Source organism: Ornithorhynchus anatinus, chromosome 4 (genome assembly GCF_004115215.2).
Source record: "Ornithorhynchus anatinus isolate Pmale09 chromosome 4, mOrnAna1.pri.v4, whole genome shotgun sequence".
Lineage (NCBI taxonomy): Eukaryota > Metazoa > Chordata > Mammalia > Monotremata > Ornithorhynchidae > Ornithorhynchus > Ornithorhynchus anatinus.
This window is the reverse complement of record NC_041731.1, coordinates 56022920-56037154: the sequence shown is the minus strand read 5'-3', so window position 1 is coordinate 56037154 and position 14235 is coordinate 56022920. Positions and strand designations below refer to the sequence as shown.

Sequence of the window (14235 nt, the reverse complement as noted above, 5' to 3'; positions counted from 1 at the left end):
CAAGAAATAGTTTCTCCCATGGAGACATATGCCATTAGCGGCCCTCTTGATCTATAAAATCAACCTTGGGCAAGATACGGAGCCAGTCCCATCGGTACAGTAAAGAGGAACATTATGCACACTGCAACTTTTATTTTGCATTCCAATATTATCCATTTTAATGAGCTACAAGCATTTATCCGTTTTGCCATTTAGGTTCTTTGTGCTGAATGAAAAGACTACTATTTTTCAGAAAAGTCAAACAGAATTTTGGGAAATCATTTTTCTCTCTCTAAAAATTAAGAGGATTTATACTGATCTTTCTTTTTTAAGTAAAGTTATAACATTGTATAGAATACATAAGGAGAGAGAAAGAGAGGAAGAAGACACAGAAAGCAAATATGCACATATAATAATAATGACGGTAATTGTTAAGCACTTACTATGTGCCAGACACACTTCTAAGCACTGGGATAGATGCGACATTATCAGGTTGCCCCAGCTGGGGCTCACAGACTTAATCCCCATTTTGCATATGAGGTAACTGAGGCACAGAGAAGTTAAGTGACATATCCAAGGTCACACGGTTGACAAGTGACGGAGCTGGGATTAGAATCCAGGTCCTCTGACTCCCAAGCGTGCGTGTGTGTGTGTGTGTGTGTGTGTGCGCGCGCGCGCCCGCGCACCCGCAGGCAGTGTGGAGAGGAGGAGACTAGGGATTTTATATCCTGGAAATTCTAGAATAGAAAGTGATGTCACCCTGGGATTAACATGTATCTCAAGAGTTCATTATCTAGTCTATTCTCTGCCACTGGAATATGGCGGACATAATACATGGGTTCTAATCCCGCCTCAGCCACTTGTATGCCATGTGACCTTGGATAAGTCACTTTATTTCTCTGTGCCTCAGTTATCTCATCTGTAAAGTGGGGATTTGTTAATGAAATGTACATCGCCTTGATTCTATTTAGTTGCCATTGTTTTTACGAGATGTTCTTCCCCTTGACTCTATTTATTGCCATTGTTCTCGTCTGTCCGTCTCCCCCGATTAGACCGTAAGCCCGTCAAATGGCAGGGACTGTCTCTATCTCTTGCCGACTTGTTCATTCCAAGCACTTAGTACAGTGCTCTGCACATAGTAAGCGCTCAATAAATACTATTGAATGGGATTGAAACTGTGAGCCCCACGTGGGACAGAGACTCTCCAACTAGATTTGCTTGTACCTACCCTAGTGCTTAGCACAGTGCCTGGCACATAATAAGTACTTAACAAATACCATTATTATTATTACTATTATTAATGTATTTTAGCAGGGAAGGAACGTGTCCTAGTGGAAGGATCATGGGCCTGGGAGTCAGATGACCTGGGTTCTACTCGCAGCTCTGCAACTTGCTTGCTGTATGACCTGGGGCAAGTCATTTAACTTCTCTGGACCTCAGTTTCTTAGATGTCATCAAGGCATAGTGGATTAAGCATAGGCCTGGGAGTCAGAAGGTCATGGGTTCTAATCCCAGATCCTCCACTTGACTGCTCTGTGACATTGGGAAAGTCACTTCTCTGGGCCTCAGTTACCTCATCTGTAAAATGGGTTTTGAAACTGAGCCTCTCTTGGGAGAGGGACTATGTCCAACCTGATTTGCTCATATTCATTCATTCAATTAATTCATTCAGTCATATTTACTGAGCTCTTACTATGTACAGAACACTGTACTAAGTGCTTAGAAAGTACAGTTCTGCAACAATTAGAGACAATCCCTGCCCACAGGGAGCTCACAGTCTAGAAGGGGGGAGTCAGGCATCAAAAAAGTAAACAGAAATCAATAGCATTAGTATAAATAAATAGAATTATAGATATGTACACATCAGATGCTTAGTACAGTGCCTGGCATATAGTAAGCACTTAATACCACTATTATTAATAAATTGTAACATGGGGATTCAATACTTGTTCCTCCAACTTAGATTGTGAGTCCCATGTGGGACAGGGAATGTGTCCAACCTGATTAACTGAAATCTGTCCCCAGCACTTAGAACAGTGCTTGACACATAAAAAGCACTTAACAAATACCATAAACATCATCAAGCAAATGCCTGGTTTTTTCCCTAACCATTTCATAAAAGAGGATGCTACAGTCTACCTTGGTAATGCTTCCCAGTGATTCACAAACCTTCCAACCAGGAAGCAATTTCAACCCTTAAACCTGCCAGTCCTACATTACCCTGACTTTAGGAGATATAATGAAAAACAGCTGTTCACCATCACCTGTATAATATCACTTTTCACTATTGTTTAAGTCCCATCCCACTCCTGGGCTTCTCCCCGATGGAATGACTCCAGTTGCTCTAACATTTTCTCAGAGGATTCTTAAATCGTTAATCATTTTCACATCTCTCGCATGTACCTTTCCAAGTTCTCCAGATCTTATTTCCACTGTGGGCTACCAATTGATCGAGGCCTCTAAAAGAATAAAGGTACAACTCTACCTAGCCCAATATTTCTTCCCAGGTACATCCTTTCAATATTGCATTATTGTCCAGGAATTCTGGAATCAGAGGGTTTAAATCATAGCTCAGGGAAAAACTGTGGCTAATTAAAAAATTGAAATCGTCATTGTGCAATATTTCAAATCAAGTTTGACTCCAATGTTTTTTTAAGGAAAATTCAAAAGTTCATCTGAAAGTACAAAAGTTCATATAGATTTCACTCACACACACACACACACACACATCTGCAGCAAAAAGGAAATGCTAAACTGACCCAGTGCAGAGGAAGTTCGGGCATTTTTTCATGACCTCACCATTCATCTGTGTTTGCTTAATGATTGAGTATGGAAACTTAGCCCTTCCAAATATTTGTTTGCCATCCTTTATTAATATTGCAACAGTGTGCCGTTCCTCTCACACTACAACTAGGAAAGTTCAGAGATTGGGCAATACAAATGCAGAGGGAAGCCCTGATGTCACGGCTTGGGCACCGACACAATGGACATACGTTGAGAGTGTGTAGGGCAGAGGGCCATTTAAAAAAAAATGCATCAAAGACAGAAGATAAATCTTTTAATAAGGTCTTTTCTCAACATGAGAACTAACAAATCTGCTCAGTACTACTTATGTAACTGCAAAACATGCCTACATTTTCTTGGACAAAGCATATTGAATTTACTACAACCCTACAATCTAGCTACAGTCTTGCCCAAAACACAGTTAACCTCTAACCTCTTTTCCTTCCTCTCCCCTTTCCCCCTCCAAATAAAAGAGATGTGTGGCACCTGGAAATTCATATTTGTATTTTTGAACTAAATTGCAGTTTTATGTTTTGAAAGGAGAAATCTTTCCATTTTGAGGATATCAATTTTGCTGGCACACTACCATAAATCTAAATAAGAGGTGGAAAGGGAGAATGTCAAAAGTTAGAGTAATTTAAAAAAAAATCTTTCATATTAGGGAAATAAAACACCGTTGATCTCTTACTGTCTTTTTGTCATGTAGTATTCCCAGTTCTGAGGGTAACTATCTTTAAGAAATACCATGCGGGTTGTCAGATTTCCTCAGTCGAGACTTGACTAGATTCGATTTGCCCTTTTCTGCTGGACCGCTGCGTTTGACTCCTTATGCTTACTTTTTGTAATATAACGCAAGACCAAACCCTTTGCACCAGTGCTCGAACACAATCGCCACTGGTTAATCGTTATGAGGATAACAGAGAGAAATGAAAGGAGACACTTCCTCAGCCCTGGTTCTTTTTCAAATTCTCGGTCTTTTTCTTTTTTAAATTCAAATATTAGATAGTGCATGCATGGCTTGCTTAGGGATTGCTGGAGACCATGCCGAGGCCAGCCTCCTAATATGATTCAAATGGTAAATCACATGTCTTGAGTCCCCCAAACACCTCATCTTCCAGGCAACCTGAAACCTTCATTCCTGCCCCAATTAGACTAATCTAGCCACCCAGCCCCGATTGGGGTGATGGATCGGTTGGTGGGGGAAATGGAGGCGATTTTCTCAGCTCCTCCACATTCCCGTGGGCATACAGCATTTGACAGATTGGACAGAACTGCCACGAAAGAGTCTGACACAGATGGTGTAATTAGAAAATGCGAAGTGCGAGTGTGAAATTTATCTTTGATCAGCACCTCCTTGCCAGATTGTCATCTATGTTAATATGATGATGGCTTCTTGGAGATGGATAGAAGAAAACAGCAGCCTTGAGGAAGAAATGGAGACTGTTCCCCGTAAAGAGCCGATATTTTGTTTACTTCTGAAACCCCAATCCATTTCTACAGGGACAAAATGAAATTTAACTTATTTAATTCATAGGAAAACAAGTCTAACCTGATTCAGACACTTTATTAAGCTTATAATCGATATGGTAAATGCAAGATTTAGTTGGAAGAAGAGAGGCATTAATTTTTTATGGAGCAATAAATAAAAAAAACAATCTATACATGTAGGAGCAATTGAAGGCGATGTACAGCTCTCTTTATCAAGACTTTATGAAAAATGCATAGAAAAAAATCACTACACACTGCGACTCCGAGAAGTTTAGCTATCGCTTTCAAAGTTGCGTTCTCTGTCTTATTTCCAGCCCCAAACAACTGAACGTGGCTCTTATTTAATCACAAAATCTGGGATCACTGTCTTGATGCCTTGGATTTCACTCTTGAATAGAAAAGCCTTTTACAGCCAGAGACAAAATAGAGGTTGCGGAATAAAAGCCCTGTTATAGTCCGTTACCAGTCAGGATCTGAATAACGAGTGCTCAGAAAAGTCAAGGTATTTATCTTTAGGATCAGAACGCTGCATAAACCCATCCCTCGTGAATTCCGTCGCCCACAACCGCTAACCTATATTCGGATGGCTCAAAAGGTTTAGTTTGACAAGCCACTACGACACAGTTCATTTTGCTATAAACTGCTCAAACGTTCACATGGATGGTGCTAATTTTCAGGAAGGTAAATTAGCATAATTAATGACCAGCCAAATTTGGGGGTAATACAGTATGTAATTAACATTAGAGAGTTCTGTTGCACCACCTGCCCCCACATTTCATTGTTGCCGCGATCAAACTGTACAGGAGGATATTTTCCCCTTTGCTGCACTGAGCAGAAAGCAGCTTTCTTCATCAGAATAAGCCATTAGCTGTAATGGCATGTAGGTGTAATGGAATGTGCTCGAAACATCTGTGCTGGTAGCAGGGGAGAAATTGCAGCATGCAGTCGTGGGCCTTTAGGGAGCTTGATTAAGGATTGCTTCAGAGAACTTGAGATCTGGCTTGGGATGCAAAAAAAAGAGGAGAAAGGAAAATAACGCTAATAGATTTACGGATGTACTGCAGGGAGAACAAAGGATTTTTAATTTTTTTTTTTACTTCCCTTTATTGCTCTTATATTGCATCTGTTCTCTGTTGGGCTTTCTCTTATTGAAGTGATCTGGAAAAGCAAATGTAGTTCAAAATGCAGTTTAGCCAAAAAGAGCCTAGCTGTATAAATAAGGAAATAGCTTGGTTTTTTTTTTCCTGCTTTGTTCGTGAGGTTGACTTACAACCTGCACAGAATTCTAATTTAAAATCTGATTTATTTTAAGTGGTGTCTTAGCAATTCATCTCAGAAAATAAAAAAAAGCTGCTCTTTTGGTTCAAAATAATTTAAGTATGCCATTTTTAAGATCATTCCATTGGGCAGTTACTGCATTGTTTTAGGTGAGAGCCCAGCGGTTTCATTTTCTGTATCTGAAAAGTTCCATTTTTTTCAAGATCACCTTTGAATTAATTTCTGATTCAAGTTTTCCAGAACTTCATTTACAATCACCAATGAAATTTCCACTTTCTAAGCAAGATGGAAGCTCTTTAACTCGTTAAACTCTGTAATCTCTGTCTCCTTACCCATCAGTATTTTAGATTTACCCTCTAGTTATTGGGTAAAGCACCACTTTGGGGACATTGAATTTAGCCACCAGATAGAGCAAAGGGTTAAACATTTGAGAAAAACAGGAATTGAAAATAGAAATTAGTGTTCTGCATGGGGCAGATGTGAGTGTATTACATAGAACATGAGAGACAAACCTGGAAATATTAGTTCATTTAATGATTAGGTAAATCTTTCGCTTTCTAATTATAAATGACAACAAAGCACTCTTTGCTGGTATCCATCTTCCTTATGAAATAAGATGCTCGCTGAGCCAGTGCCAAAAATCCCTTGCACTGAAGTTTAAAGTATGTAGGGAGGCAAGAATGTAATAAAAATTCAAAAGCTAATAATATTACTGTGACTGGCATTGTTTACAATGTAGAGCACCTGCTGTTTAAAAAAAGAAGAAGAAGAAGAAGAAAAAGTGAAATCATCAAACTGTTCCTAAATGGAAAATCTGGGCTCTCTGCCAATTACACAATGTGTTTCAGGTGCACTGTAAATAGGAACAATAAAAGGTGCAGGGGAAAGAATACGCAATGTTAAGTCTCCGATACATGAGAGTATTAATATGATGTTGCTTGAAAGAAAATCTTGGGCATCTTCCAATTTTCTTCTATAGTGAAAGTACGTTTTAAATTTGAAGCTCCTTATTTAAAGTTCCAAAACTTTCAATTTTCTTTCCCTTTAAAAAAAAATATATAAATGGAGAGGTAAAGGTGATAGGCTGTTGCAGTGAAAGCACTAAATTCCCCAAAGCCTCAATTGTCCACTTTAGTTTCAGATGAAAACTTTTCTTCTCGTTCACCTTGCTTCGATCTGTTTTATTTATGCATCTGATAACGATAATCAAGTCAAATAAGACCATGAGAAGAAAGAGAGAAACACCAGGTTATTATCAGTGTTAAGAATTGCATTTATTGAGTACTGACTGTGCGTATAACACTACTAAGTTCTTGGGAGTGGTTATGGTTTAGAACCTAAAATAACTAGCCCAGTTGAAACATTAAAGCCTAATGAAAAGTTATATGACAAACCTGAAAAGATGCCTTTATGATCTTCTCTATTTTTCCCTGTAAGATGTTGAATAATGTATCTGGGCTACAATTTAATGCTGCTGGATAGTTCTTGCTGCAGTTGAGGTCGCAGAGATATTAGATGCTCTACTACTGAGATTTTTGAGAAGCAGCGTGGTGTAGTGGATAGAGCCCCGGCCTGGGAGTCGGAAGGTCATGAGTTCTAATCCAGGCTCTGCCACTTTTCTGCTGTGTGACCTTGGGCATGTCACTCAGCTTCTCTGTGCCTCAATTACCTCATCCGTCAAATGGGGATTGAGACTGTGAGCCCCACATGGGACAGGGATTGGGTTCAACCGGATTTGCTGGTATCCGTCCCAGCATTTAGTACAGTGCCTGGCACATAGTAAGGCTTAACAAATACCATGATCATTATTATTGTGCTCTGACCAAAGACTGCACCACACCTCCCTACCAACCTTTTCTCAATATGTGCATCCGGGGATCTGGTAAGAGATTGTAGGTGTCTCAGTGGAAACCAAGACCACACTCTTCCCACCTTCATAATGGTCCTAAAAATCACATCTCTTCCAGGAGGTCTTCCCAGACTAATCCTTTATTTCCCCTCTCCTCCCTCCCTTTTGAGTGGACTATGCACTTGGCTGTGTAACCGTTAAGCACTTTGATACTCCCCCCAGTCCTGCATTGTTTACATAAATATTCTTATACTCTACTATTTCCTCTATCCCTGAACTATCTTAACATCTATCTACTCCTGTAGTCTGTAATCTCCTTATAGACAGGGATTGGGTCTTCCAACTTGATTGTATCCTACTTTTCCAATTGCTTAGTACAGTGCAATGCTCTGCACATAGTGCTCAGCAAATACCATAGACTGATCTATACTGCTAAAATAACTCGTGCGTGTGTCCTGCTGGTATTAGGATGTACTTTTCTTTTCAGTTTTGATGCTTAAGCAGTGCTTATCCTGAAAGGCAAGAGGTCAGAATATAATAATAATAATGTTGGTATATGTTAAGCGCTTACTATGTGCAGAGCACTGTTCTAAGCCCTGGGGTAGATACAGGGGAATCAGGTTGTCCCACGTGAGGCTCACAGTCTTAATCCCCATTTTACAGTTGAGGTAACTGAGGCACAGAGAAGTTAAGTGACTTGCCCACAGTCACACAGCTGACAAGTGGCAGAGTCGGGAATCGACCCCATGACCTCTGACTCCCAAGCCCGGGCTCTTTCCACTGAGCCATGCTGCTTCTCTGCACTGCTGCTTTTCATGGACACAGAAGTGATTCTCAGGGAGACACTCTTACCCATGGATAAAAATAATAATTGTGGTATTTAAGTGCTTACCATGTGCCAAGCAGTATACTGGGGTGGATACAAGCAAATCGGGTTGGACACAGGCCCTGTCCCACGTTAAGCTAACGGTCTTAATCCCCATTTGACAGATGAGGGAACCGAGGCATAGAGAGCTGAAGTGACTTGCCCAAGTTCAAACAGAAGACAAGTGGCAGAGCTGAGATTAGAACTCACGTCCTTTTGACTCTTAGGCCAATGCTCTATTCACTAGGCCACACTGTTTCGCGTGGATGCAACCTGGCCATCAACAGGGCCATCTTCAGACTGAAGGACTACTCTGTGCAAAGGTATTTGATATCAGATTCTGCCCAGGGTACTGATAATGGGAACCCCAACCAGGTTTGAGACTTTTTTGTCCTCCCTCTCTGCAGAAGAGGCTGAGAGTTGGGAGGGGACAGAATAATAATAATAATGTTGGTATTTGTTAAGCACTCACTATGTGCCGAGCACTGTTCTAAGCGCTGGGGTAGACACAGGGGAATCAGGTTGTCCCACGTGAGGCTCACAGTCTTAATCCCCATTTTACAGATGAGGTAACTGAGGCACAGAGAAGTGAAGTGACTTGCCCACAGTCACACAGCTGACAAGTGGCAGAGCTGGGATTCGAACTCACGACCTCTGACTCCAAAGCCCGGGCTCTTTCCACTGAGCCACGCTGAGGAAGTGTAAGGAGGATTGTGAAAGGAGGGAAGTTCCCCTAGCATTTAGAGACCAGTAAACTCTTGATTCAGCTGCCTAAAGAGCACTATTATAGATAGGTGCTTGGGAGATATTCGGAAATGGTCAAAGTATGATTACTGCCTTCAAAGAGCTGGGCTAAGGACTAAGACAGAGGAGTAGCATGGATTAGTAGAAAGAGCCTGGCCTGAGAGTCAGAAGACATGGATTTTAATCCTGACTCCGCTATTTACCTTTTCTGTGACCTTAGGTAAGTCACAACTTCTCTGTGTCTTAGTTGCCTCATCTGCAAAATGGGGATTCAATACCTGTGCTCACTCCTACTTAGAATGTAAGCCCCATATGAGATCTAATTATCTTGTACCCTAATTATCTACCCCAGTGCTTTGTGCAACGTTTGGCACATAGTAAGTGCCTAACAAATGCCGCAATTATCATAATGTAAGTTATAAGATGCTGAGAGTAGATGCACCTGAGTGAAATAACTACTACTTACCTCGCTGATCTGCTAATGCGTACAATTCGCTCCTCTAATACTAACCTACTCTCTGTACCTGGCTCGCATCTATCCAACTATCAACCCCTGGCCCACATTCTTCATCTGTCCTGGAACTCCTTTCCCTTCATATCCACCAGTCCACTATTCTCCCCACCTTCAAAACCTTCCTAAAATCACATTGCCTTGAAGACACCGTCCCTCACTAAACATTCTGCACACAGTAAGCACTCAACAAATACCATAGATTGAAAAGAGAGAAACAGGTAAAAGAGAGCTCTCTCATATAAATCCCAGAATTCTGTGGCCGAAATTAAACAGGTATCTCCATCTTGGGTATGGAAGTGTCAATGTCAAAGCAGCTGAGGTATACCTGTACCAGGTAGGGTGACCAGTTTAGCAGGAATAGTAACAAGTCCAGGGCATTTCTAAAACTGCATATGATAGGTCATAATAAAATCCAAAATAAGCTAGGATGTTTGATTGGACTACATGTTTGTCGCTTAATAACTTGCATGCAAATGTCTACCAGAAGTTCAAATATATCTCTTTTAAAAATTGCATCTTTAAAATCATGTTAAAACGTTTTCACTCCTCCAGATTACAAGTAAATAACATTGCAAGTTTCTACTACTTTTAATATCCCTGAAAAAACTTAATTGTCTTTGTATGGTAAGTGGAAATTAGATTCAAGAATCAGGCATCTTTCCATTCATTTCTGAAACTTGGAAGCTGGTATTAAAGAATGTGTATTATGTGGGTTGCTGAAAATTGCTAAAGTAGAGCCATTCCAGAGTTGCCATTTTTATTTTCTGCAGTATAATAACAGCATGGAACAGGAAAGCTGAATGCAACATTGTATCAGTGGCTTCAGTATGCCTTCCGGAACCAAACTTACTGGAAATTTTTGAGGACTGTATATGAAGACTTTTCATTTGTGCTGAATTCAGTGGGGGGTAGTAATGCAACTTAGACTTTGAGGAATAGTCTACACTCATTTCATCATTCCTGAAATGGCACGAGGTGTCACTAATATGACTGGGCACCTCCTCGGTAGGTATGATGTCTTCAGTTTTTATTCCATGCTCTCAAACACTAAAACTATAGAAGATTCTTGAGATCGAAATGGCCTCTCGGTTTCATGCAATAGAGGGAGACTTGGGGTGGAAAAAAAAATGAACCTAATAATGGTCACACTAAGTCTTTATAATTCACAGTAATAGTAGTTGTGGTGTTTGAAAGCTCACCGTGCTCTGTACAATACCAGGTACTTGGAGAATACAGAATAATGAAGTGACACACTTTTTGCCCACTAAGAGCTTTCACTGTAATCGATCCCTCACTGGTATTTACTAAGTGTTAACTGTGTGCAAAGTACTATGCTAAGTGCTTGGGAGAATACAATACAGTAAAATTGAAAGACATGTTCCCTGCCTACAAGGAGCTTACAGTCCAGAGGGAGACACCTACATAAAGATATGTTCATAAGTGCTGTTGGGAAGGGGAAGGGGTGAGTATCAAGGGCTTAAGGGGGAGGGTGATATAGTGAGGGCAAATGAGGGACTAGTTGGGGAAAAACTCTTGGAAGAGATATGGCTTTAGTAGAATTCTGAAGACAGGGAAAGTAGTTGTCTGTCAGGTATGAAGGGGAGGGAATTCAAGGCCAGAAGGAGGGCACGGGCTAGGGGTCAACAGTGAGGAAGATGAGACCAAGGTACAGTGAGTCGGGTGATGTTAGATGAGTGAATGTGTGAGCTGGGTTGTAGTAGGACATCAGCAAGGTAAGGTAGGAGGGGGCTAGCTTGTTGAGTGCCTTAAAGCTGATAGAAGGAAGTTCTTGTTTGTTGCAGAGATGATGGGAGGTTTTTGAGGACTGGGGAGATGTGGAATGAACTTTGATAAAAAATGATCCATGCAGCAAAGTGAAGTATGGACTAGGTAGGGGAGAGATAAGAGACAGGGAGGTCAGTAATGATGTACAGACTGATGTAGTATTCAAAGAAAGATATCATAAGTGTTTTGATTACTATAGTAACCATTTGGATGGAGAGGATTCTAGAGATGTTGTGAAGGTAAACAGGATTTGGTGACAGACTGAATATGCGAGTTGAATGAGAAATATGAATAGAAACTAATGCCAAGGTAACAGGCTTGTGAGACAGGAAGGATGCTAGTGTCATTTATAGTGATAGTCACGGGGAGAATAGGATTTGGTTGGGAAGAGGAGTGAGGTGTCAGTGGGACACCAAGTAGAGATGTCCTGAAGTCAGGATGAAATACAAAACTTCAGAGAAGGAGAGAGGTCAGGGCTGAAGAGGTAGATTTGAGGAATCAACCTTGTAGAGATGGTAGTTGAGGTCATGGGAATGAATGAGTTCTCCAAGACAATGGGTGTAGGTGGAGACTAGAAGAGAACCCAGAACAAAACTTTGAGGGTTCACACAGTTAGAGGATGGGAGACAAAGGAGGAATCTGTGAAAGAGAATCTCCAGAGAGATAGGAGAAGATTTTGTCAGTGAAGCTAAGATTAGATAGTGTTTCCATGAAAAGCAGGTGGTCCACAGTGTCAAATGCAGCTAAGAGGTCAAGGAAGATTAGGATGGAGAAGAGGCCATCAGATTTGGCAAGAAGGAGATCATTGGTGACTTTAGAGAGGGTTGTTTCTATCATGTGGAGTGGCGGAAATCAGATTTCAGAGGATCAAGAGAATTGGAGGACTGGGCAGCAGTTGTAAACAACCTACTTGAGGAGTTTGGAAAGGAATGATAGTAGGCAGATGTGAGAATAAGTGGAGAATGCCATGGGGTCAAAGGAGGAGGGATTTTTTTTTCCCTTAAGGTCAGGGAAGACATGGGCATGTTTGAAAGCAGTGGGGAAGAAGCACATACTAAGCGCTCAATAAATACTATTGAATGAATGAGAGTGAGCAGTGGAAGACCATGGTCAGGGGGAAAGATGGGAGGGGCAAGTGTTTATATAATGTGCAGAGGGATTGGTTTGGAGGCACAGGTGAAGGGGGTAGATTTGGGGAGCAGGTTGGGTATCTTCTCTTGAGATTCATCTGGGAACGATGGGGCAGGTGAAGAGGGGAAAAGAGTGGGACTGGAAAGGACCAGGGGAACTTTTAGAGAGATCATGCCTGATGGTTTGTTTTATCAGTGAAATAGGTGGCAGTGTCATTAGGGATAAGAAACCCAAAGAGGGGATTTTAGGAGGGAGTTAAAAGGATGAAACAACTGATATGGGCAGTGGGCATGGAAGTCTGTAGGAATGGAGGTGTACTGTTGATGAGTGAAAAAGAAAGCAGAGTTATGGGAGGTGAGGATGAGATTTAGATGGATGAGGTTGGTCTGGTGTCCAGATTTCCATTAGCAGCACTCCACAGCTCAAGCACAATAGCACATTCAAGCTATGAGGTTGACAGTGGAATGAGGGAATTGAGTTCAGTGGAGAGGGTGGAGCTGAGCATGTGGATTTGCGTGCAACAGTATAATTTACTGTGTGTATTATTGTTTGGAATTCTGGAGGAAATCAACTTGGTGTCTATGGCCATTCGTGGGCTTCAGCGTGAGAAACATTGTCTTTCGAATACTTGGTGCGAAACAATCAACAAAGTGAATGCACAAAGAACAAAAAAATAGTGTTTCTAGTTTTATTGAGAATCCTTTTTGAAAGAGGAGAGTTTAGGAAAAAGATAAATTTAAAGTGACTATATGGTAGTCTTCCAGGTTAATCAAGAAATACGTAAAAAACACACTCATAAATTGCACACCTATATGACTTAAGCCTAATCCTCATTTCTAGAAAGTTTTTACAAAAACAAGGTTTGTTTCACACCCTCCTTCCGATATGGGTGAAAAAACAGAAGAGGACATGGTTGGTCCATTTAAGAACATCAGGAATTAGGATTTTTTTCTGTGAAATAACATTGATTGTGATCTAAGAAGGTTTGACCAACAGTGCTGAGAATTTGGTCAAGTGATTATGACGACAGTTCATCCTTGAATCTATCAGCTCAACCAGACAGCACTGGCAACGGGTGGATGGCTCCAATTTGGAGTAAGTCCTTAATAAATCAATAAGTCATATTGATTGAATGTTTCCTGGGTGCAGATCACTGTACTAAGAGTTTGGGACAGTATAATATAAGAAGTTTGGCAGACATATTCCTTGCCCAGAAGGAGCTTACAGTCTAGCGGGAAATTACTTTAATCAAGGGAAAATGACCTCTAAAGGAAATTTGAAAGAATTTCCATTTGAATTGGTTACTGCAGAAAAGCTGAAGGAGCAGTTCAGAAAGGGTGATACAGGGTGAGTGGAAAGACATTTACTGGAGTAAAAAGAGAAGGTAGAAAAAGATCCTAGGAGAATTACATTGGGAATTTTGATCCATCTGTACACTTGTCAGTCATCTCCAATCTCCATACCTCAATCTAACCTCCCTCTCCTCTTTTAAAAACCTACACTAATTCTGCCTCCTTTGTAAACAGTTTCCTAATCTATAAAATGTAAATCAAATACCTTTTTAAAAAAGACATTTATTAATATGTCAATAGTTGCAGACAGACCAATATGGCATACTGCATTGAAGACACACTGTGTGTAAAGCACTGTAATAAATGCTTGGGAGAATACAATATAACAGAGTTGGTAGATATGATCCCTGGCCATGGTATTTATTGCTATTGTCTTGTCTCTCCATCTCCCCCGATTAGACTGTAAGCCCGTCAGAGGGCAGGGACTGTCTCTGTTACCCATTTGTATATTCCAAGCGCTTAGTAC

The 14235-nt window shown here is 40.8% G+C and overlaps 1 long non-coding RNA gene across 1 annotated transcript in view; it reads left to right on the top strand.

The window, feature by feature from the left end:
* LOC103170925 overlaps positions 1–14235 on the top strand; it is a 122121-nt gene that overhangs the window by 19542 nt on the left and 88344 nt on the right. The gene's annotated exons all lie outside the window — the stretch shown is intronic.